Consider the following 22,335-nt stretch of genomic DNA (forward strand, 5'->3'; position numbering starts at 1 on the left):
CTAGTTTTAACACTTAATATGTAGTTGGTTGGGAAATCATCTTCTTTCTAATATCTTTCTTCTAATATTTGCTTTTTTGTGAAATATTGGACAGTTTTACTTACCTGGGCTTTCAGTTAAGCTATGTGAGAAGTTAAGGGGGGAAATTTCTCTTTGGTGGAATTGCCGTCAACTCATACACATCTGAACCATGAAAAGATACTGACATTTTGTAAGGGGCCATAATCCAAGAAAGGTTAGGAACCACTGGCTTAATTCCCTCTAAGCCGAAGTAGAAGTGGAAGGTGGCATGAACTGAGAGACTCAAGATGGGTACAAAATTGTACTTGCAGTTCTTGAGTAAATGAACTGGAGTCCACTAGTCTTGTCCACTACAGAAGAAAAACAATAAGTAATAAATACTAAATTGGCAAAGAGCAGAGATGCAAGTGTGTATAAAAGAGAGAAAAAAGTGTGTGTGTGAGAGAGAGGGAAGCATAAAGGGAGAGTGTAGGCTGTGAGCACCTTTCTATATTCTTGGCTTCCAGGAAGCCCTAAGGGAACAGCTGAGTCCTGCAGTGGGAGCGCTGGTGGCACGCCATGGGCTGAGACAAGTGGATTAACAGTGATCTTACTCTGCTCAATGAGGGGGTTGATGAGAGGCAGGTGGTGCAGCAATGGAGAGAATCTGTTGGTTAGAAGTATCTGAGTGAGTGTGTGTGTGTGTGGCATTCACAAAGATGTAATAGTTAACAGCTTTGCCAGCGTCACATTCTTATCTCGTCAAAATTGTTTCGAGTGACGCAGAGCTCCGAAGATTAAGGTCTGCAGTCATGATAGTGGAAGATGGATCAGTCAGGCACTGTTTCCTTTTACTACATCATCTCCAGATAGTAGTGGCAATTTTCCATTTACATACAGAACATAAATTATCTTGTCAGACAATTTAAATTAAAATCAGTTTAAATTATGAATAGCATTGCCTATGACTCAAAACAGATGATTTTGGGGTGGCAGTACCCCAGGGATGACAATGTCTGTTTTGTCTGTTGGATGCTTTGATCTGGCCTGAATCTACGGGATGGATTGTTATGAAATGTCCAGAGATCCATGGTCCCAAAAGGATGCTTCGAATTAACTTTTGTGATCCTCTGACTTTTTCTCTAGTGCCATTATGAGGTTGTGGTTTTGGAGTGAAAAGCTCAACTGCTACTGGGTGATTTCTGTGATATTTATTACAGATATTCATCCCCTCAGGATGAATTCTAATAATGATGAATTCTAATAATTTTGGTGGTCCTTTAACTTTTCATCTACTGTCATCAACAGGTCAATTTTTTAAACGGGTTTAAAAACAAATGCTGTACCTCAAATAACACTCCTGACGTTCCTGAGGAGGAAGAGACGACTGGGTAGACAGACTGAGCTGAGAAAAAGACTGGATGGATATTTAACAAAAGAATAGACCTTGTCTACTGTGAAATCATAAACCTTTATCTCAGTTGTGTTAAAAGGTTTTGCATTTATGATAGCTAAAAGTGAAGAGCAACTGGAAATATGAGAGACACAGGGATATGATACACATAGAAAAAGGTCCCTGCAGGGTTTGAATCCAGGACAGTAGGGTGATATGGGGTCTGTCCAACTGTTTATTTATACATCCTTGTCCTTTCATTTCTCTTTGTCCTGACCTGATATTCTACTAACCTACAAGGAAGAAAACACTCATAAGTATACAGTTTAATTGATACGATTAAATATTATCTGAAAAAATACTGCATACATTATAAGAGCCAGTTGAAAATTTAGTCACATCCTTCACATTCTTGAAAAAGTTGTATTTCTTGAATGTGCTGCGCTTTGCATTAAGAACATTGCAGATTGGTCCATCCTCTGGCCTGACCTCGTAATAACACTTTGCACCTCATGAGGCGACAGTGCAGGTCAGACACTGGCTCAAGTTAGACAAACCTTGTGTTGCCTGAATGCTTTCAAAATGTGAATGCTTGGCTAATCAGTTGAAAGGTATCAACTTTCCACATTTATTTAGCATTTGGATTCTGAGAAAGATCTAAATGTGCTTGGGATGTATGGTAATTATATGCTTAATTTTTTTGTGATCATTATTTACACTGTGGATACATAAAACCACCAAATTAATAAAAAGATGTAGCCATAAATTTACAGAGAAATAAAAGGTCCGTTATTGTAGAACGTTCCAGTATATGATCAAAAAGCCCCAGGACAACAAAATGATACAGAACAAGCTTCTTAATGTGCTATCACTGTATAAAGACAGAGCTGTGATATGTGAGATGTTGTGCTTGTTCACCCATCCTTCATATCATCGCTGCTGTCTAGATATGATAATATTATAATAATGATATTCATCTATAATGATATTTCTTACATTCTCTGATGAAGTATATATAAAGCATATATTTGTTTATTTATTATCTATATTTGTATGCAACTAGTTTTTTTGTGTGTGTTGGGTGATGCATTACTTCTGTGTGTGTGCGTGTGCATGTGCACATATTCTGGTGAGTAGTAAAATGCTATTTCAGAAGCCCAGTAATGATGCCATTAGTATGAGAATAAAGTGAATAGTAAACCTCGGGGCACAGCAGCACCACTGATGATTCCCCTAGAGTTAACTTTTTTCATATCCATCAGTTAGTGAGCCCAAACTAACACCACAATCAACACCAGCAGCAGCAGCAGCAAAATTTACTTTCTGCTGTCACTCTCTTCCGCCGATATTCCATACAACTGCAACATGACAGCAGCCTCCATTTGTCCGTGTCTTTCTTTCTCTCAACTCCTCTCTGGATGCAACTTTTAATTTAGGGGAAACTGTCTTTCTCTGACTAAGCATAAACTGCATATTGGTCTCTTAGTGATCCCTGTCGTAAGACAGTCAGCACTTTCTGGGATACACAAAGATAAGGTGGAAACTGCTGAGAGGCACGGTGCCATGGCACTAAAGAGAAACACACTGTGGTGAATCAAGCCCGGAGCTTTATGGCTGTCTCTGCCTCTGTAGCCTCCTCCTCTATTCTTTCAATCCACCTCCTTTCTCCTTTTCATCCGACAAAATTGTGCGGGGGGCCATTTTGAACTGGAGGCCTCACAGCTGTCAAAGGGACTGGCCAATGGGAGAGCAGAGGAGCAGATGGCAGAAGAGCGGGTCCAGATGGGGATTCTTGGCTAGAACAGTGAGGTTAGTGCAGAAACACCCCGACACTAAGAGCTGAGGAATCTTTAAAGAACCAAAGTGAGTCAGTCGATTGGCGTTAATGAGTCCTGAAAATTGTTGTAGGCAGGACCACGAGTCGGCTTTGGGAATAATTACAGAAGTTTGCTATGATCGAGTCACAGCGGTCTCAGCACTACAATAAGCTTTAATGAGCAAGTTAATGATTGGTTTGTTCTAACCATTTAAGGAGCTTTAATATGATGTTTCCAGGATACACTTCAAGATACATTCAAGTGCAGCTTGACTGTGGAAACCACCAATTGGAGGCCAAATATTCACCTTTAACTCCATGTGGAAATTAAACCAAATCACTGAATCTTAAGATGATTATGTTCCTTTCAGCTTGTGGGCAGCAAATATTCACTCATGTTTCACTGATTCACAGCCAAGATTACCAAAGAACTTATCTGCATTAATGCCCTGTATCAAGATTTTTGAGATATTCCAATCATTTCCCAATCCTTCTCCAGCCAGGGTAAACCAGCTTATTGGAAAAATCAATCCCGGTGGTAGCTGAGTGCGGTAAGAAAAAAGTGAATACAGGAGGAAACACTCAATAATCATTAATCTCCCTACACGAGTATCAAAATCCCACTGCAAAAATTTACCTTTGAAATTGTCCAAAGTTGCATCAGCAAAATGAAAAATATCTAATAATACGTCTGTATACATGTGATGTGATGAAGTTGTACTTTCAGTGAGCATGTTGTCAGCCTTGAACTGTGTTTTCTCAGCGCAGACATGAAGACCAGTGGTTTTATTTGTGAGAGATACAAGCCTTGGGTTTTATTGAATAACTAGACTTTCATCATTATTAAAGTCAGATGCAGGTTTCTTATAGAAACCAAGGGTTTTTAATCATGGATTTTAAAGGTTAAGCCTAGCAATATTCTTTTTGTTACTGTCAAGAAATTCTATTAAAAGACTGGAATATGTTAGTCGCACTAATTTATGATTTTCTTGTTGGTGGCAGCACTGGTTATTGCAGCAGGAGTAGAAAAATTCATCAGTGTATAATTGTTTTATTTTGTTTTTGAAGAAGGCTGCACAGTTTCTTAGAACAACATGGCCACTGTAGTTTTTAGTAAACGTTGAGGTAATCAGAGGGGAGTAAATAACGTGTTAGCTGGAGAGCCAGCTGCACGTTGGGTAGTGAGTATTTACAGTAGCAGGTGGGCATGTCTTAAATAAAGTACACTGCCCCATATTCATGGGTGGTTGTGTAAAACATAAATTAAAACATAATGCAGTAATTTGCGAATGGACCAGCCAAAGTTTGCCAGAGGCAGTGTAGTTGTATCTTTCGCACAATTAGGTGTTTCACAAAGCTGTGAATGTCACCCCATCATTGCTTGTGGAAAAATGAGCCTTTTGAACCATCATGACACTATCACCTGTCAGCAGTGAACCAGTTTAATTGTAAGTGTTTCAAGCTGTTTTTTTTAGAGCCTTCCATAACTTTCTCGGTCTTAAGCACATATTTCCAAAATTCAGTGAAGCTGATGGGAGTAAAACATCAAACATACTGTCTTTTCTTACTGTTTTCAGTGGAGTATATTTCAGAAAAAAAACTGCAAAATTTATGTTTGCCATGGTGTCCCAGCCATCTTCATTTGTAATCAGGGTTGTACAAGTGGGGTCAATTCATTGTTGCTCTCAGTCTTTTCATGGGATTTCCTGAGAGTAAAAAAAATATAGATTATCACCAGACATACTGCACCCAAGACAATTTTTATTGCTGTCCATTTCAGGGGGAGAACAAGCCACATCTTTGCCTCTTTGTCTCTGTGTGTTTTGCTGGGGATTTATCCAGATGCTAAAGTCTCAGACAGCTTTGTTTTACCGTTATTATGCATGATTATGCTTCTGTATTTTGCAGGTGAATCAGGTTGATGCTTGCCCTCTTACAATAGATCTTTCTCTGATAGTTTTATTTTGCCCACTGTGATTCACATTCATTACTGCATCCATCTATGTTGTAGCATCAGTGATTTTAAAGGGTTGCATGTTGCCCTCTAGAGACAAATAAGCTTCTTAAACTTTGCTTTTTATCTTTTAGCTCCTGGAGCAGAACCTTTCCCCTTCTCAAGGTGGAGCACAGAGGTGCAGGCTTCTAACATGGGAAGGGCCTTCAAAAACTGTGGAATTAAAAATTTGTTTCATTGTTCTAGGATTATTATTGCAGACGTTTACTATTTTAGTTATTGCTCAATATTACTTCCTGTTTTCAGACCAGTTAATAGGTCTTTTCACTTTCAAAACTGTGTCTGCCTTTTCTCTGTGTTTTTACCGTAACTTTTCAGATGTTTTATTATGCTATTTCTGTGGGGCAACAGGCCGAGTTGGCACCTGTTGGAAACTTGTAAAACTTTACACTCAGGGTTTACATCTTTAAAACTATGTTCTAACACCTCAAAGTGAAAGCTTCACACTCCAGCTACAGCATCTTGTGAAAAGAGGGCTGAGATATGTAAAGATTTCATGTTGTGCAGTCTTTCTTAAACACATTGTAAACATACAATGTGTATCATTACTCATTATCCTATTACTATAGATGAAACTAACAATTATAATCATAAATCATTGTTTAATCTATGATATGTCCGAAAGAAAAACAATATGAAAAATGTTGATCACAGTTTCCCAGAGCCAAAGGGATTTGATTGTTTCTTTTGTCGAACCAGCAGTCCAAAACCAAAAGTCTCTTCATTTACAATCATGACATGACATGTATCATGACAAAGAAGAGCAGCAAATCCTTACATTTCAGAAGTTGGAGTCACCAGATGTTTCATTCTTGCTCGAAAAATTGCTTAAATAATTAATCAGCGATCACTAGTTTTGCTGGGGTGCATAAATACATTGGCTTTAGTCTACATTTTCATGATGATCAAGTCAAGTGTCTGATTCCTTTTTTATAAACTTACCTTTGTGGTTTAGTTATGGGTTTGGTGAACCGTCAAGTGAGGCTGCGGTTACATATATAACACCAAAACACTTGATGTTACAGTTGACGTCATCTGTGAACTCCTCCTCACATATTTGAACCTCACATGTTCACCATGAAAGAGAGAAAAAGTACACAGACATCAAAGTGATCTAAAATTGTCCAACCTGAGGCGTCCAATGCCACAGTGGCAGTGACAGTGTCCTTAAAAAGTGGCGCCTTATTGTATGTTACAATGCACAGTTGTGCAATGTGTTATGAAAAAGCTGCTCCTGTGTTGTCATCCATGTCGTGTTTTTCTCTTAGATGACAGTGTGTATGCTCTTTGTTCTGGCTGTGTCTTGTGACAAGCCTGCAGTGTACTGTGTGAGTCTCTGGCTGCGTCACCACTGACTGTATTGGCTGAACACTGCAGGGTGGAAAAACCCCTGCAGCCTGCATATATTTATATTGTTTTCTTCTCAAATATGAAAAAGGATACACAGAACATGAAACATTTTCATCAAAATGAGATGGAAAAAATGTTTGAGCAAAGTTAATATCAACAGTGATTAGACTCACTAGTCTTCATACATGTTTAAAGAATAATCAGGTAATAATAATAACTGTAAATAACTTTTTGCTAATTTGTCAGAGCTGTAGAAAGACTGTGACTCTGTGATTGTGATTGTGACTGTGAATATTTACAATAAACACAAAAACGTCAAAAACCTGATTTTTCAGGGAGCGCAACAATTTAGACAAGGCTGGTCTTCACTGTTACCTCCTCAGCGAATACAAATTCCCATTTTAATTTAATCAGGCACAGCAGGACGAACTCACGGGGTCCTCCTTGGAATTGACTGTGGTGCATCGCAGGTTTCATTTCCTGTTCAGAAGCCTTTCTAAAAGACGTGTGTTTTAAGCTACTGTACAAACTATCACCATGGAAACCAGAGCTATCCTAAAAATGCAACAAAATGGATAACAGCACAGCACAAAAACAAAAAAGGCACTTCTGATGAATTCATCTGTAATTACAGATGGAAATCTTTTATCTGGCGCCCACTATTTTTTGAGTGGGAGGTCTACTGTAATACATGGTTTAGAAGGGGGTAATTTATCTAAGAATTTTCTTTTCAGTGCCGTCTATTTATTTCCACCTTGTACGCCATAGCTCTCACTCTGCCTCATCGACCTTATGTAAGGCAAAGGTCATAGTAATCTATTATTAAATGACTTGGTCATGGTATATTTTATTATTAATCATCTCAGTGTAGTCTCTAAACACCCACAGTGTGACTCCGACCCAGGAGTCATATATGTTTTAGCAAATAGGCCTGAAATCAGCTCAGCACTTAATTATTACACCAGTAAAGAGACGGACATTTACGCCTGAAACATACGTAATATATGTGCATATTCAACAAAGTAAACCTGTAAAAAATATCTTCCGGCACCAGTGATTTGTCGGCAGGCGATAAAGAGGTTTGCTGCATTTGTAGTGTTGTTAGAGGAAAAACTGAACATGAATGGCAATGCATCTCTAAATACTGTACATGCCCTTTGAGGGAATTGAACAAACAGCCTTTGTGTGGTTGATACGATTGTATAACATCAAACTGAGCCACCTGAACTGTCAGCATATCAGGGCCATAAAAGCAGCACAGAAGCAGAAATGTACTGTGAAAGCACCGCATGGGGCAGACAGCAAGAGCTCTGAGACACCCGCCCACCCTTCCTGAATCAGCCGTTTCTGTGGCGACCAGAGCGGAGGGGGGTGGAGGGAGGTGCTCGGTGAAAGTGAAAAGACAAACATTTGAAACCCAGTGGGAGAAGGGATGGATGGATGGATAGATGGATGGATGGATGGATGGATGGATGGATGGATGGATGGATGGATGTGGGGATGGATGTGGGTGATAAAGGGTTGTGGCAGGGTCAATGGGGAGCTGGGTTTGATTCCTCAACATCACAGTGACAGGTTGACAGTCAGAGGCAACAACAGCAGCATCCACAGTAAAAGAGACAAACACTGAGGGGATTTTTTCACTCTCAGTGGCAGCCCAGATCACGGTCATGGCTCAGGGGTTTAAACCATTTAGACACTGACAATGTGTCTCTGTGAAATCTCATTCAGCCATATGGTGCCATTCAAAGCCTCGTATTTCTCTGTCCTTTCTGTACTCAAATCATACAGGCTCGAAGTAAGTCACGGCACATTAAGACTTACTTCTCAGACACAACTTCAAAAGAACTGAATTTGATTCAACAAGTTGTGCAAGTGGAGGAAATTATTGTGGACCAACCTGCTGATTCCCTGTGGTAAACACTTGTGAGCTGCCATCACACACAAATTACATTCCAGGATGCAACAGTACAAGTGACAAGTGTGATGTACTAACATGGAGGAGAGATGAGAAGATGGCTTCGCATCATAAAATAAAAATGATGAAGTTCGAGCTCAGTCATGGCCAAAGCCATCTGATCAGATACGACAAATTAAGACTGTGACATCACTTTTAGATGTGTTGTCAAAAATGTGCAACAAAATCTACCGTTCTGTATTAAAACTTAATGCCAAAGTAACAGCACAGTGCCTTTTTGCATGTCAGATTACAGGGAAAAAAGAGCCACACACAATCTTGTTCAATGGACAGGTCATTGATTTGATGTCAACTCGGTTTTTGAAATCATGCCAGTATGTTAAAAACCTTATCATGTAATGGATTAGACTGAGGATGTTTTTACAATCTTGCGGTAATCGCTTCCTGTCAGTGCAACAAAAACTAGGCTTGGACGCAGTAGCTCTCTCTTGCGCAGTTGAGACAAAAGGCTCACACTAAGCTCAAGAAAAGCAGTGTAAATCTGAAACGCAAACACCTGCAGATTTTCCTGACAGTTGTCGATAAATTGTTGCATCCACACACACTGAAACCCCAAATGTGTGCACAATCTGCATACTGTTAAATGCTGTCGTCCGCCCAAAGCACAGCATCTTAGATGTCTTCATTGTGTTTTTTTTTTCCTCTCTGTTTCTAAACAAGCCCGAGAAAACAGTAGCGGAGCTGAAACGGTTCCCACTCCACCCACTTTCTCTGTCACTGACACATGGATTTACACATTGGGAAACGGGGATGAAATCAGACGGTTTCCCCTCTGAAATCAAGGCAGTGCTTTGCCCAGTGGTCTTTTTCACTTGTCAGTCAAGAGGCAAACAAGCCTTCACACATGCAAACATACATGTAAAAAAAACACCCGTCACACACACACACACACGCACACACATTTCTTCGAACTTTCCAAAATCAATACTCGATAAATCAACACATTCTTGTTGTAAATATAGCACACACACACGCAAAAACACGTTCATCAGTGAAAATTGCATTAATACTCATATCAAAGTGTCAAGTCAAATTGGCGCCGTACGCAGCTGAGAGCAGCTCATCATGAGGCTGTTGACACTCACCTGTTTGTGTGGCTGGTGTCAGAGTCCTGGTGCGCTAGGCAGCTCAGACAGCGAGCAGAGGTACGCAGGGACTGGACCGTGTCAGTCACACCAGACACATGCCAGAGGACTGACTGCACCGCACAGCTCACAGCGCTGTCCTCTTCCCTCCGAGTCTCAGAGACAAACACCAGCTCTGCCTCTGCTGCCTCTCCCTCTCCGCCTTTCGCACGTACTGTAGCAGCAGCAGCAACAGAGGGAAGGCTGGGGAGCTGCAGACTCTGTGATCAGCACAAGTCTCTGTCTCTCTCTCTCTCTCTCTCTCTCTATCTCTCTATCTATGTATCTGTCTCTCTCTCTCTCCCCCCTCCCTTCCCTCTCCTTCTCCTCCAGGCTCTGTGTCTCTCCTCAAGTCTGGCTACAGGCAACCTTGAAGAGGAAAAACAGCAAGAAAGTATGTATGGATTAAGTTGACTCCCTTTGCAAGTATTTATGGTGTGTGTTTCTGTGTGGCAAAACAGTGTGCTCTGGCAGCAACAATGCGCACGGGCGTGCAAGCTGTGGGAGAGAGAGCTTTACTACCGCCTCCTGCTCCCCACTTCCACCACCACCGCCTACCCACCCATCCACCCACCCTCTTCATGCCAGCCCCACACCAGCCTGTTGAAATGAGTCATCAGTGATCAGCCAATCGTACGGTGGCTCACAGCCCCCCGATTAGAATAACAGGAGTATTTATGCACTCCTGTTTTCAGGAGATGGAAATGGAATGGAGAATTGTTCTGGAAGGACTTGACATACTTTGCTCTGGATGGGGAGCATCAAGGACATTTATGAGACAAAAAGAAAACACTGCATCACAGAAACCATTAGGCAAGGAGTACTGCTTCTCCTTACAACCCTGCGTAAAACAAACAAACAAAAAATGGCACAAAGTGGGAAGTTAATGTATAGTTATAGAAGCACACGGTTCATCTCTGCATCACTTGTAAGGTGTGACTCACTGTACAACATGATTCATTCTATCAAGGGTGCAGCCACGTTTGAGTATAATAAAGTCTGACCTGGAAAAATTATGGTCAATTACTAATCCGGGGTACAAAGACATTACACTGGTACTGCGATGTGTAATCTGTAACCATGAACTAATCTGTGGAGAATATTGCCTGTCATAGCAAGTGCCCTTCTGTGTAGTGAAGTTCCTGTACATTTTCTGTACAGATAATGCTCGGTGACCGGCAGTTAGAGCAGGGCTGGATGAATCATCAGTACAAATGACTGAGTTGTTCTCAGTTTTGGAAAATCAAATGAACAAGGGTACAGGCACAAAACTTGTAGACAGAAGTCCTCAGAGAGGAACGACAGCATCGGTTGTTTTAATTGTTAATGCTTAATGTTTCAATAATGACAGGCACCTTTTATTGTTCAAGTGAATTACGATTGGAGTGGCACTTTTGGGCGAGAGAACATTGTTCCCTTTCTGCTATTTTTAGCAATACTGTATGATGAGTCAGAATTCTATTTAGCATATACTGTATCTTTAAGTAGAAGGCCTTTTGTGAGTCTTTTTGACTCACTCTGACTTTGGGAACTATGTTTAAAGGTTGTTCCCCTGCTAGTAAACAACCTTTAAACATTGATCAAACACCCTCAAATACATTCATACATTAATATGTGACAGTACATACTGAAACAAACACTTACTAGACCTTATTAAATACATGACTGAAAGTGATGCTCTGATTTAACATTGCATCGTTGTCAGACTCACAGTGGAAAGTAATTTAAAAAAAAAACTATTAGAACTGATGAAGCAGAGCCAAAGATATACTGGCAACAACACTACCAGATGGTTGAAGATGCAGATGTGTTATGTGTTATGCGTTATGCTAGTATTGTCTAATGTAACCATGAGCTCCTAGCCCCAGGTGGAGATGATGAGTGGGCTACAGAAGTCTGCCTAGTAGTGAAGAAGCTGACTTTCCTCTATCCCCAAACCCCCAGATGTTTTTTTTAATTTTCAAACCTGTAGTCTTCAAATGCATATTCAGAAAACTGGAACATTTTAAAACTGAAACGTTACAAATCATTAGAACGCTTAATACTGCACTTTTATTTTGCTATCCATGTGCTGCTGTGATAACGAGAATTTCCCCACTGTGGGAATAATAAAGCCCAGTCTTATCTTATTTTATCTTAGCTTATCTTATCTTATCTTATCTTATCTTAGCTTAGGTTATTTTATCTTATCTTATCTTATCTTAGCTTAGCTTATCTTATCTTAGCTTAGGTTATCTTATCTTATCTTGTCTTGTCTTATAATGTCCACAAGACCACCTCAAAACTGTGTATCATCAGCCCCTCTCCTGACGAGTCTAGATTTATTTTGTTTACTCAGGAAAACTTGCAAGATAAGTCATTATAAAGAATTGGAAAATACTGATGGATGTTCAATCTGAAATCTTCAAATGTTTTTATTAATGTTAATCGACACCCCACTTGCTGAATAATTGAGTTATTTTCACGGGCTAGCCTGAAAATTAACCGTGAAGAGCACTTATGTCCAAGATTAGATTTAATTTGGTACCATACTTCTAGACATCTGAGAAGTAAGGGCACATAATATAATAAATATAACTCAATAACTGTCAAAAATTGTTTTGACAACTGTAGACCCCACACTGTGGTTGTCTACTGACAGGGTCACACATCCAAATGAATTTGTGTTATCTTTGGTACAGCAGGAGAAATGATTTGTGCCAAAGGATGTGAAAGTGAGGAAATACAGGGAAGGTAAACAGAGGGACAGTGAAGTAACGGAGATCGATCACCGATTATCTGAGAAAAGGAGGGAAACGTGTGAGAAGAAGAAAGGGAACCTTTTCGACAAGATTCAAAGGAAAGCTGCAGTGTAGCTTTCAGGGTTCATTTCCTCTCCACAAATTTCTGCTGCAGGGTGAAAATAGGTTCTGCCATCAGATGCAAATAATAGAATATGCTGATGATTATACAGCTGAGTTGTACTCATTCCTAACATGCCATTTTTTTCTCCTCAAATTTCCATTATCCGTTAGGGATGGGAAAATGACTTCATTTTGGTAAAACTATTTGGAATGAGTGAATACTCTAAAGGAGCGGAATAAACAGTAAGAATGAGAAAACTTTATTTAGAAAGTAGGAAGTTTTAAGACAATAAAATGATTATGGGGATTGAATAACTGTGGTGGAAGAAATGGATCGACTTCAAATTTTGTGTGGACTACAGGCAAAATCTGAAGAATGAAAATACAGAGCCGTCTGATGTTGGCATTCGGTTACAAGACTGTGTGCTGCCGTGCACCCTGAGGATCTGTTCAGTGCTGGTTGTGTTACTGATGAAATTATGTTTCTCTGATCTGTGACATATTTGAACAACTTCTGGAAAGTAAATAAACACTTTGTATCATCCAAGATATGAGGAGGAGAAAAAACCCGAATACAAGACAGAAGCAGGGAGTTTTAGCCTTTTCCTTTTAACATTATTATTCACAAAAATGTTTTCGTTAGTGGCCGTTGTGTACCTACAATAGCAAAATCATTTCATTTAGCTTGGCTACTTTTTCACACCATATCGTGGCCCAACCTGCATCTTTTCAATGACTTGTTACCCTTTCTCCTGTTAATGTCACGTTTCTATGTGACTAAGATGACATTAAAAGGATATCAGTCATTACTGAGTGTCAAAGTGAGGCTAATGACCAGATAAGGTGAAATCTGACCCTCAGGAGTGTCTTTTTTTGGAGGGGCTTTTAGCCTTTGCTTGATTAGACAGTTAGGGAGACAAAAGGGGGAAACGTGGCCCTATCGCCACCAGTATCAGTTTGTCAAGGCGCTCACACCACATTTGGGACTTCTCTCTCTCCCTCTGTCTATGTTTCACTCCGTCTGTGTCTCTGTCATGTTTTCACCCACACCGCACTTCCTCGGCTCCCTTGAGGACCACCACCAGCATACTGATGTTAAATGCTCTGAGAGTGGGGGGACTGCCGTCCTGCAGTACTCCATTTCAGTTACTGAAGAAAGTCTTTGCTCTGGGGGACTGTGAGTAAGACACATGGGAGTTTTATCTCCTCCATCACTGTGCCGTGTCAGGCGAATGACAAAGAGGGCAGGCCCCAACCCTAAAGGCTCTCCTTTTAAAGAGGAATAACTGTGTGTGTGTGTGCTTGCGTGTGTAACAGAAACATAAATAAAAACAGAATGTAATAATTTGCTGATCCTTTCTGACATACAGTCAAACAGTACAAAGACAAAAATATTTTATATTTTACCTCCTCATCTCATTGTTAACTTATTTCTGAATTTGATGCTGGTGATGGTGTTAGTACACACAGTTCTTTGCAAAAGACTGCATTCTGTTTTCATTTACATTTTACACAGGGGTCCAACTTATAAAACTTATACTACTTATAAAAATATCTACTGTATTTAGTTCACTTGGCTGAATCTGCAGCTGTGACTCAGCTGCACGGTGAGAAAATTATTTACACTTTAATAGACTAATGAGCCATTATGCTGGGTGACTCGTGTTACTGAGGTGATGAGGTCAATGAAGAAGAGAGAGAACGACGATGACAGTGATGTGTTGCCTCTATTAGACTCTGTGTCATCCCGCTTGCCCTTTGATTTGATCACACAGCCAGTTCTACGGCCTGATAAGCAAGACTCTCATTCGTCACTGTCATTGTGACAAGAAGGACTGATGTCCGCACTCTCTTCAAAACAAAGGCCTTGTCATATCAACACAATGACCACTGACTACCTTTAAACTAAATATATGTTTGTATTGGGAATAAATCAAACGTACTTGGCTTAAAGTTTGTGAGACCATTATGAGACCAATCACAAGTCCCACAACATGTTTGTGGGTCTAGCTGTGCAGCTTTCATTCATATGTTGGCTCTCTGAATTGGCACTTATTCATCATAACTTTAAGAACATTAAGAAGATTGTTCTTATACACCTTCGTGTTTGTCTTCTTTTGTTAAATGATAAAACAGTGAAAAGACATGTTAATGTCTCTCAAAGTAAAGCCTGTTTTGAAGTTGAAACATATTTTATTTTTTATTTTATTTTATTTTTTTTTTATTTTTTAATCAGGTGGATGCACCACTGCAAATGCATGGTAATGTTGCTCAGTATCTGCTGGATGTGTGAACAAGCAACTGTTTACCAACATGCTCGTCTTATCAGTTTTATAAGAGGTAATGTGTAAGTGTTGTGTATGCTGGTTTAAATCATCTGCAGCAGACATAAAATGTACACTTATATTGTCAGTCAAGTAAAGTGTTGCACTTAATGATGACATCAGAGGTACCTGATTGACTTACCTGATTCTTAGGAAAGGTAGTTTTCTGGAGCAAGCAGTGAAAGTTGCAAAAGAATCTATACTTATGCTAAACTTTTAAAACAGCTGTTCTGAATAGTTTCGCTGGAGTGCGTGATCCAGAGACAAACAATCTGGAATTAAATGATTAATAAAATTACGAATGTGAAGAAATGATTACAAATATAATTATCATGTAATCTTAACATTTCTTTTTAGCTTTGGTGAGGCACTGCCTCCTCTGACTGCACGTCACTGCCTCTGTGAAAATGCAGCTATTCATTTGAGACCAGATACAATTCACACATGTTAAAAGGGTGAAAGAACTGCCATCTCATTCCCTGAAAAAACTGAGAACACAACATACACAAAGACAAAGATGAAAAATACTTATTTCCTCTGGGTGAAAACACATTCTGTTGTAGAAATGTGGTCTGAGGCACATGTTGTGCTCAGTTTTGTTAGGCTCTGCTTTTTATAGATGACCTTCTCCATCTAAACAAAACATCGCCATTTCCAGGTAGTGCTATTTCATGCAACCAATGTGTGAATATTAACAAGCCATACCAGGACTGGGATTGACTGATTATGTCCCAGTGCCCCTTTTCCAATTACCAAGCCTACTTTCAGCCGACAAAAATATGTGTTTTTCTTTTTTTTTGTTCTGGAACAATCAACCTCTTTACTGAAATCTAACCTCCAATGAAACGGTTCTGCTACAGTTTACACTATTTGAGACACAGCTGAAGTAGATTTTCCAGCCTGTTTGATGAGGTAAGCGGTAGTGCATGGAATAATATAAAATTGAAGCTACATCTAATTACTCTCAGGCTGCAGGGATTTGGCTATTTACAGTGCTAAATGTTGCAAAGTAACTAAGTAGTTGTCTTTCTACTGTCATTTTGTATTTTTGAAGATGAAACATTTCATAAATAGGGTCATTTTCCCCAATCTTGCCTGAATGAGAGTGCCTATGGGGTTAACACTTAGTCATAACTACTCACTCATAAGACCACTAACAGCTTTCAGGAGATGAGCCATTGATTCCCTGGTGGCTCAATGCACAACTGCACAGCCATAATACAGAGAGAGGAGAGTCACGCAGCAAAGATAATCCATTTTCATGGGCCAAAAAAAGCCTTAGGATCATAACATACATTTCAAAAGGAATATTTAGGTAGAATTAGAAGGCTGTTTGTGCTAAAACCCAGAATGCACTGTGCATCAACACAACTGTTCACAGGGGCAAGAAAAATGGCCATGCTGAAACATGGTTTAGTCTCCTTGCTCTATAAATGTATTTCAACCATTTTCAGTCTATTCGCATCCATCTCCTCCATGTTCTCCCAAGTACTCTTGTTCCCTCTGAAGTCCCTGAGTGATAAACAGCCATCTTCCAGAGGAACTCCACGTTACAGTGTCATAGAGAAGATGTCAAACAGCAGACATCTTTATATGTTATCGTTCTTTATCGCATCTCCCTGGGCACTGGGCTGTCATTATTTACCACTCAAAAAAGAAAACTCAACTGAAAGACAGTCACAACACAGGCATATGCGTGCACATCCACACACAAATGTATTCTGCAGGGGCGCAAAGAGGATAAGAAGTAGGATGGATAGGAAGAAGTACAAGTGTGGAGTAAAATACATACAAGATACTCAACAGGCAGTTTACTCTGTGCAGTGATGTGTTTATTATCCCCAGCTTTGTGAGACTTTGGTTTTTTCGTTGGAGCAAAAAAGAAATCTTTATGTTAAAATCTCCCATTGAGGATAGATGAAATTGAAATGAATAGTGCAGGAATAATAGGCAAGGTCTCTGGCTGTGTTTCTTTCAGAAGCCAGTCTTGTTTCATCCTGTGCTGCTTTCCATCTGTCACATTCCAAAAGATTCAGTCTGACTTGCAGGTATCTGCAGGTGTTTAAACCTCCATCGAAATTTAGCAGAAAGAAATGATTATGGATGAACTGTAAGTGCATCATTTCATTTCTGCTCTTGAACAGAAATTAATAACTACTTTTTTGCATGTAATAATTTTGTCACCATAATTTACAGGGCCTGTGTACATAAGCCCCTTTGCATTTAGCACCAAGGCATTACATCAACAGTGTGGTGCCCAGAGGACGGGCCCTCTGGATCTGCCACATCCACTTTGGGTGGAAGTAATTAGATAAGACACTTAATGACAACATGTTGAATAGATGAGATGGGAACCACATGGGCACTGTGTGCAGTCTGCCCACTAATCCCACCTATCTGTTATCATTTTCACAAGATGCCACCATCACACGAGGGGCTATTAAACATTTGTCTGCCTCTTTCTCTCATCTCTGGCCAAAAGAGCAGTAGTAGATCTAATAAAAGCAAAGCTACAAAGCATCAAATTTAATCTATAAATACACAAATTAGCCCAGCAAATTGCAAAACTGCACAAACTACAAAAAACTACAAACCTCTAAATGGTGCAGAATAAATCCTCCATGCTGCAAAGTACAGTAAAAGAGAAAGCCACATCTGGAGATCAGATTTTATCATACAGTCAATTGCCTGTTTTGTGAGGGCAGTAAATCACCTCTAATGGGGTCTCATATGCAGCATGTGTTTAGAAACTGAAGCTCCAACCCCTCTGAATCCCCACTGTGGCACGATGTTGAATTAAAAAAGAAACAAAAAACTTCTGTGCATTGGAGCACTCAATAAATGATATGGCCTTGATACAATGGAAGCTGCCTGTATGTTCAAAGAATCAATCTTCAGATATTTAAATGGACACTAATCAAGTTTGCTGAACTGATGGCCCCCATGCAAACCCATTTGGATATGTTTTCCACACCACGCTGCATGAAAGGATGTGGTAGGCTACATGAAGGTAAACAGATCAAGATGATTTCTATATGAGGTGTTATGAAACTGTCACAATTTGCATTTCTATTTCTGTCTGCTCTCAGGCATGTCTCTATGACTGTCGTGGATTAACAGCTTCAGCAGAATGTTATATCATCTTGCAGGAGGGGCAGGTCACCCTAACATTGCTAGATCACAGCGTCCTCCCCCCAAAACATGGCAGTAGGTTATCTGTGCAACTTATCATTATTCATGTTTATTGTATACGATCCTGATTCCTATGAAGTCAGGATGCCATGTAAAATTAAGTGCAAACAGGATGCACTTACGTGCAAACAAACAGTGTTTACTGATAAGTGTTTCTGTTCCTTCGATGCAGTCGTGTATCTGACAAAGTGGTGAGCCCTTCGAGGATGTGCCGTTTTCCTCCCCGATCGTCATACAGTCACTTGTTATCTATGAAAGGGCTTACCTGTGGAAAATTTCAAACAGGGGTTTTTTTTTTTTTTTTTTTTTTTAACATCCCGCAGCTTTCCCAGTTGTTTGTTGTCCTTTTCACAACTTTTTCACTCTCATTCCCAGGCTGTCAAATAGCCACCAGTCCATGACATCAGTATTTGATGACATGTCTTGTTAGGACTCAGCAGTGAGCTACCTTTCCCCAGAGTAGTTGATGCCCAGAAATCTTGAATCAGGCCACCTGTGCCAGGTTCCTCAACTTTCAGCTAAACATTCGACAAAACCATCCAAAGCATAGTGGGTAAAAATCATTGACCAGGAGTAGAAAAGAAGACTGAGGTTGGAGTTATGTGTTATGAGCTCTTTCTGTCTGACAGCTTTAGTTATTAGATAGATTACAATTTTTCATACCTTTACTATCCAGTGAAATCTCCAAAATCTCCAACTGGTGATGTTGACATTGAATTTGAAGGTCAAGTGTTTCATAGTGGGTTGAGAAGACTCTTCTACTTCTTAAGTTAAATAAAGTCTTTAAAAACCCTCTTGGATCAACCGAAAATGCATGGTCACAAAGCTGAAAACAAGACTGCTTTTCTTCCCTCATAGAAAGTTGGAAATGTTGTTCTCATGGGACAGCAATGCTACAAACATATTGTAACAGACAGTATTTTTGAAGTGTTTTGTCTTCAGAGAGTTGCCGTAAATCTGACATAAGGAAGGAGTTGTTGGTGGAGTCCTGTTTTGTTGACATGTAGAAGAGTTAACAGTTGGCCATTGCACTACATTTCATTTATTATAATACTCATAAATCTACCCAGTTAGGCAAACCTAAGAATAATCGTTTACTATATTATTTTATGCATTGCTGACGACTAAACTACCCAGCAGTATATAAAGTAGTTAAAATTAGCACAACTTTAAAAAACATCAGCTGTAAAATTCAACATACTCATTAATGCACCAGTAATAATAAACATAAACATCTCATGTAGTGGTAAAACACTAACAGGGGCTTTTACTTTGCATAGACTACTTCAAGTCAGTTTTGCTGATAATACTCACATATTTGTTATTGTGTATTTTCACATGAATTGAACAAAGACAGTATAGCCAGAAATTACATAATTATTGTTTATTTGTTGGTCTCTGAGAGCATCCTGAGCATCTTAAAATTGACAGTCAGCAGCTGCAGGTACTTTTTTCATAATAACTTCTTGTTTTCCCCAGGAAAATCCACAATGATAATGTCAAGATATGAGGGGTTAACAGCCAAATCTAACACAGTTACAGGCTTATTTGTAATATCACTGAGATGTAAGGTATAATGACATATTACGGTGGTTGTAGGTCAAAAATGTAATTTTCCTAGAATAATAGAGTAATATTCATCTAAAACAGGATGGGATAACCTCAACACAACATGTCTTAGCATCAGTTTAGAGGACTGAAAGACAAATTTTAATTTAGCTAAGTAAATGTTCTATTTTTTGCTAGCTGACATCAAAGGATTGTACTACCACTGAGGCCTGGGCAGTTGCCATGGGGGAAAGGCTTAAGTGGAAGTAAATACTTTCAGATAAATTTCTAAAACACACCTCCTCTAGAGACTTCCCCAGTCGTACAGTAAAAAGCAGCATAAATATTTAGTGCATCAGTCTTTTTAGGTTACATTACTTCTACAGTTGCCTCTGCTGCAGTTTGAAGAGCTTTGTGTTAATAGACTGAAGAGGTAACAGCACCAACTAGCAGTTTTTGATCCTCTTTTTTTGCTGTATTTCAAATAAACACAGTATCACATGACCTATATTAGATGGGTGAGATAATCAGCGTCTTAAATGATATGAAAAAACAGGTGAAGGAACACAAGGACTGCTGTGCTGTTTTCTGTGCTCCTGTCTGCGTGTGTTACACTGCCAAACACTTCTGAGCTATGTGATCTAGTCAAAACCAGTTGCTTCATCTTTGTGTCATATCAGGTGAAACAAAACAAACATTAAGACCTTTTACTTGTCAAACATGGTGCACAAACCTACCATGGGTTGTTGCAGTCCTGCTGAAAATCAGGACAAAGCCAGAGTAAGGCATGGATCGAGGCTGTGTTACTGGCAAGAGCTCATATGGGGGTGATTGTCTGGAATATTAAACTGGGCAGACTGGTACTCAGTTAAGGCCCTGAGCTCAGCAGACATGAGCGCACTGTTTGGCCATGATCCGCAAGACACTGTCATTTCACCAGACTGTCTCCTAGATGGGCACAGAGCTTTGTGGATGCCAGCAGCTTCCTAGACAAACAATAGACAGATTTGAAAAGACAGAGACAAAACTGTGCAACATCAGCACCACAAGAACTGAGAGCAAGGGTGAAGGACTGCAGTCCGTAACCATTTCGCTAACGTGAGCACTGACGCTTCCACAACTAAGTACTGGAGATCATGTTAGCATTTGGGTTATTCAGTTCTATTCCAAGCCTCGCAGGGATTACTGATGGGCCTATCATATTTTTGGCAACATCATTTAAGAGGAATTATCCAGTATGGGCTGTGTCATTAAGTAAGCGAGTAGGATGAAGCAGAAGTGGCACAGTTGTGTGTGTTTATAGGCTAGGTACTGACAGCATGCACGTGTTCAGTGCAATGTTTTATGTGTTGTGACTAAAATATCAAACTTAAGCCTTTTAACAGGGGTCAAACACAACCATGGTGGAACATTGCAAGCTTCATTTCTGACAAGGGAACCTTTCAGTTCACACCCATGCACAAAGACACAGACCGGCAAACATATGTAAACAATGAAAACACATCTGATCCGGCTTTGATCAACTATCACACTTAGAAACATGAGGCACTCTGTAAAGAACATTTGCTTTTCGGAGGCAGGCAGGGAGGAGTTAAAAATAAAACTACATCCATCCTTGTTAGAAATAATCAGCATCTCTAAAGGCGGAGACGGTGGTTCAGGCACATGTACGACTGTGCATCTATGCACTCAGCTTTTCACTTTCATTGTCTGGTGAAAACAGCTAGAAATGTTAATCTGTCTTGCGGCTAATGCAGGATTAACACCTTCTATTTAACACATCAGATTTGTCCAAACAGCATATTGATTTGTTAACTGAATGAAAACATTATGATTTTATATTTGGCTGTGTCTGCTGTCAACATACAGTAGAAATTAATAATTCAGGAAAGCTTGCGTCAAAGGAGACTAGACCATTTATAGCTACAAATGGCTTTCTATTTGTATTTGGTGGAATGAAGGGATGCTGCTCTCAGCGTTCAAGCTGCAGAAAATTCAGAGGGTAACAGAACAGAGCTGAGCATGTATCACAGACACGAAATATTGGATATACATAATGCACAAGGAAAGAAATGCCAGCGAATGTATGATTAATAGGAAACCAAAACATGGGGCAGGCGGTTGATGTTGAGGAGGTGTAACCAGTTGCAGCTGTATGTAGCAGGTGAAAGCAAACTGCATAACCAGACACAGAAGCAGCAAAGACCAGCAGAGTGCGATTATGAGGCTGTCAGTTGACTGTAACAGCACTGTAAAAAAAAAATATTTCTTTATTTTCTTGAGTGATAGTTCTGTCCATTTATTTTATCAATAGAGAATTTGTTATGGATATTGATTAACCATCCATTTTTAATGGATGTCATATCTTGGGTGGATTCAAAACTCATTACAGGCAAATTTATGATTTTAGCCTTTATGTATTGTATATGAAATTCAGTGTGATAAAATGTCAGGAAATAATAAAAACATGCCAAGTTGCCATCCTGAAATTGAGTTCATACAGAACCAATATGCAACAGTGAACACAGTTATAAAGGAAATGTAATGGCCACTTTTTTCTGTTAACATAATAAGGAAACATTATTAGTTAGTAGGTGGGGGGTTAATAATGTTTGTTCTGGAACATGGTGCTGTCCAAGCCAAAGTGTTTTTCTTGGCTAAAAGGAACCCAAAACTTTTTCTTACCCTAACGAAATTGCTTTTGTTTCCTAACTTAAGCACAGTCTGGAGTCTGGACCCAGCTGTGGTTTTTG

At 39.6% G+C, this 22,335-nt stretch overlaps 1 protein-coding gene across 1 annotated transcript in view; it reads right to left on the bottom strand.

Annotated features, from left to right (window-relative positions):
- Positions 1–9,902, bottom strand: part of LOC124063738 (prickle-like protein 2) — a 33,656-nt gene extending 23,754 nt beyond the window's left edge. The window contains exon 1 of the mRNA XM_046397695.1: positions 9,637–9,902. The gene's annotated coding sequence lies outside the window, so the exon portion shown is untranslated. The remainder of the gene's footprint in view (positions 1–9,636) is intronic.
- Positions 9,903–22,335: the final 12,433 nt, after the last annotated feature.

Source organism: Scatophagus argus, chromosome 8 (genome assembly GCF_020382885.2).
Source record: "Scatophagus argus isolate fScaArg1 chromosome 8, fScaArg1.pri, whole genome shotgun sequence".
NCBI lineage: Eukaryota > Metazoa > Chordata > Actinopteri > Scatophagidae > Scatophagus > Scatophagus argus.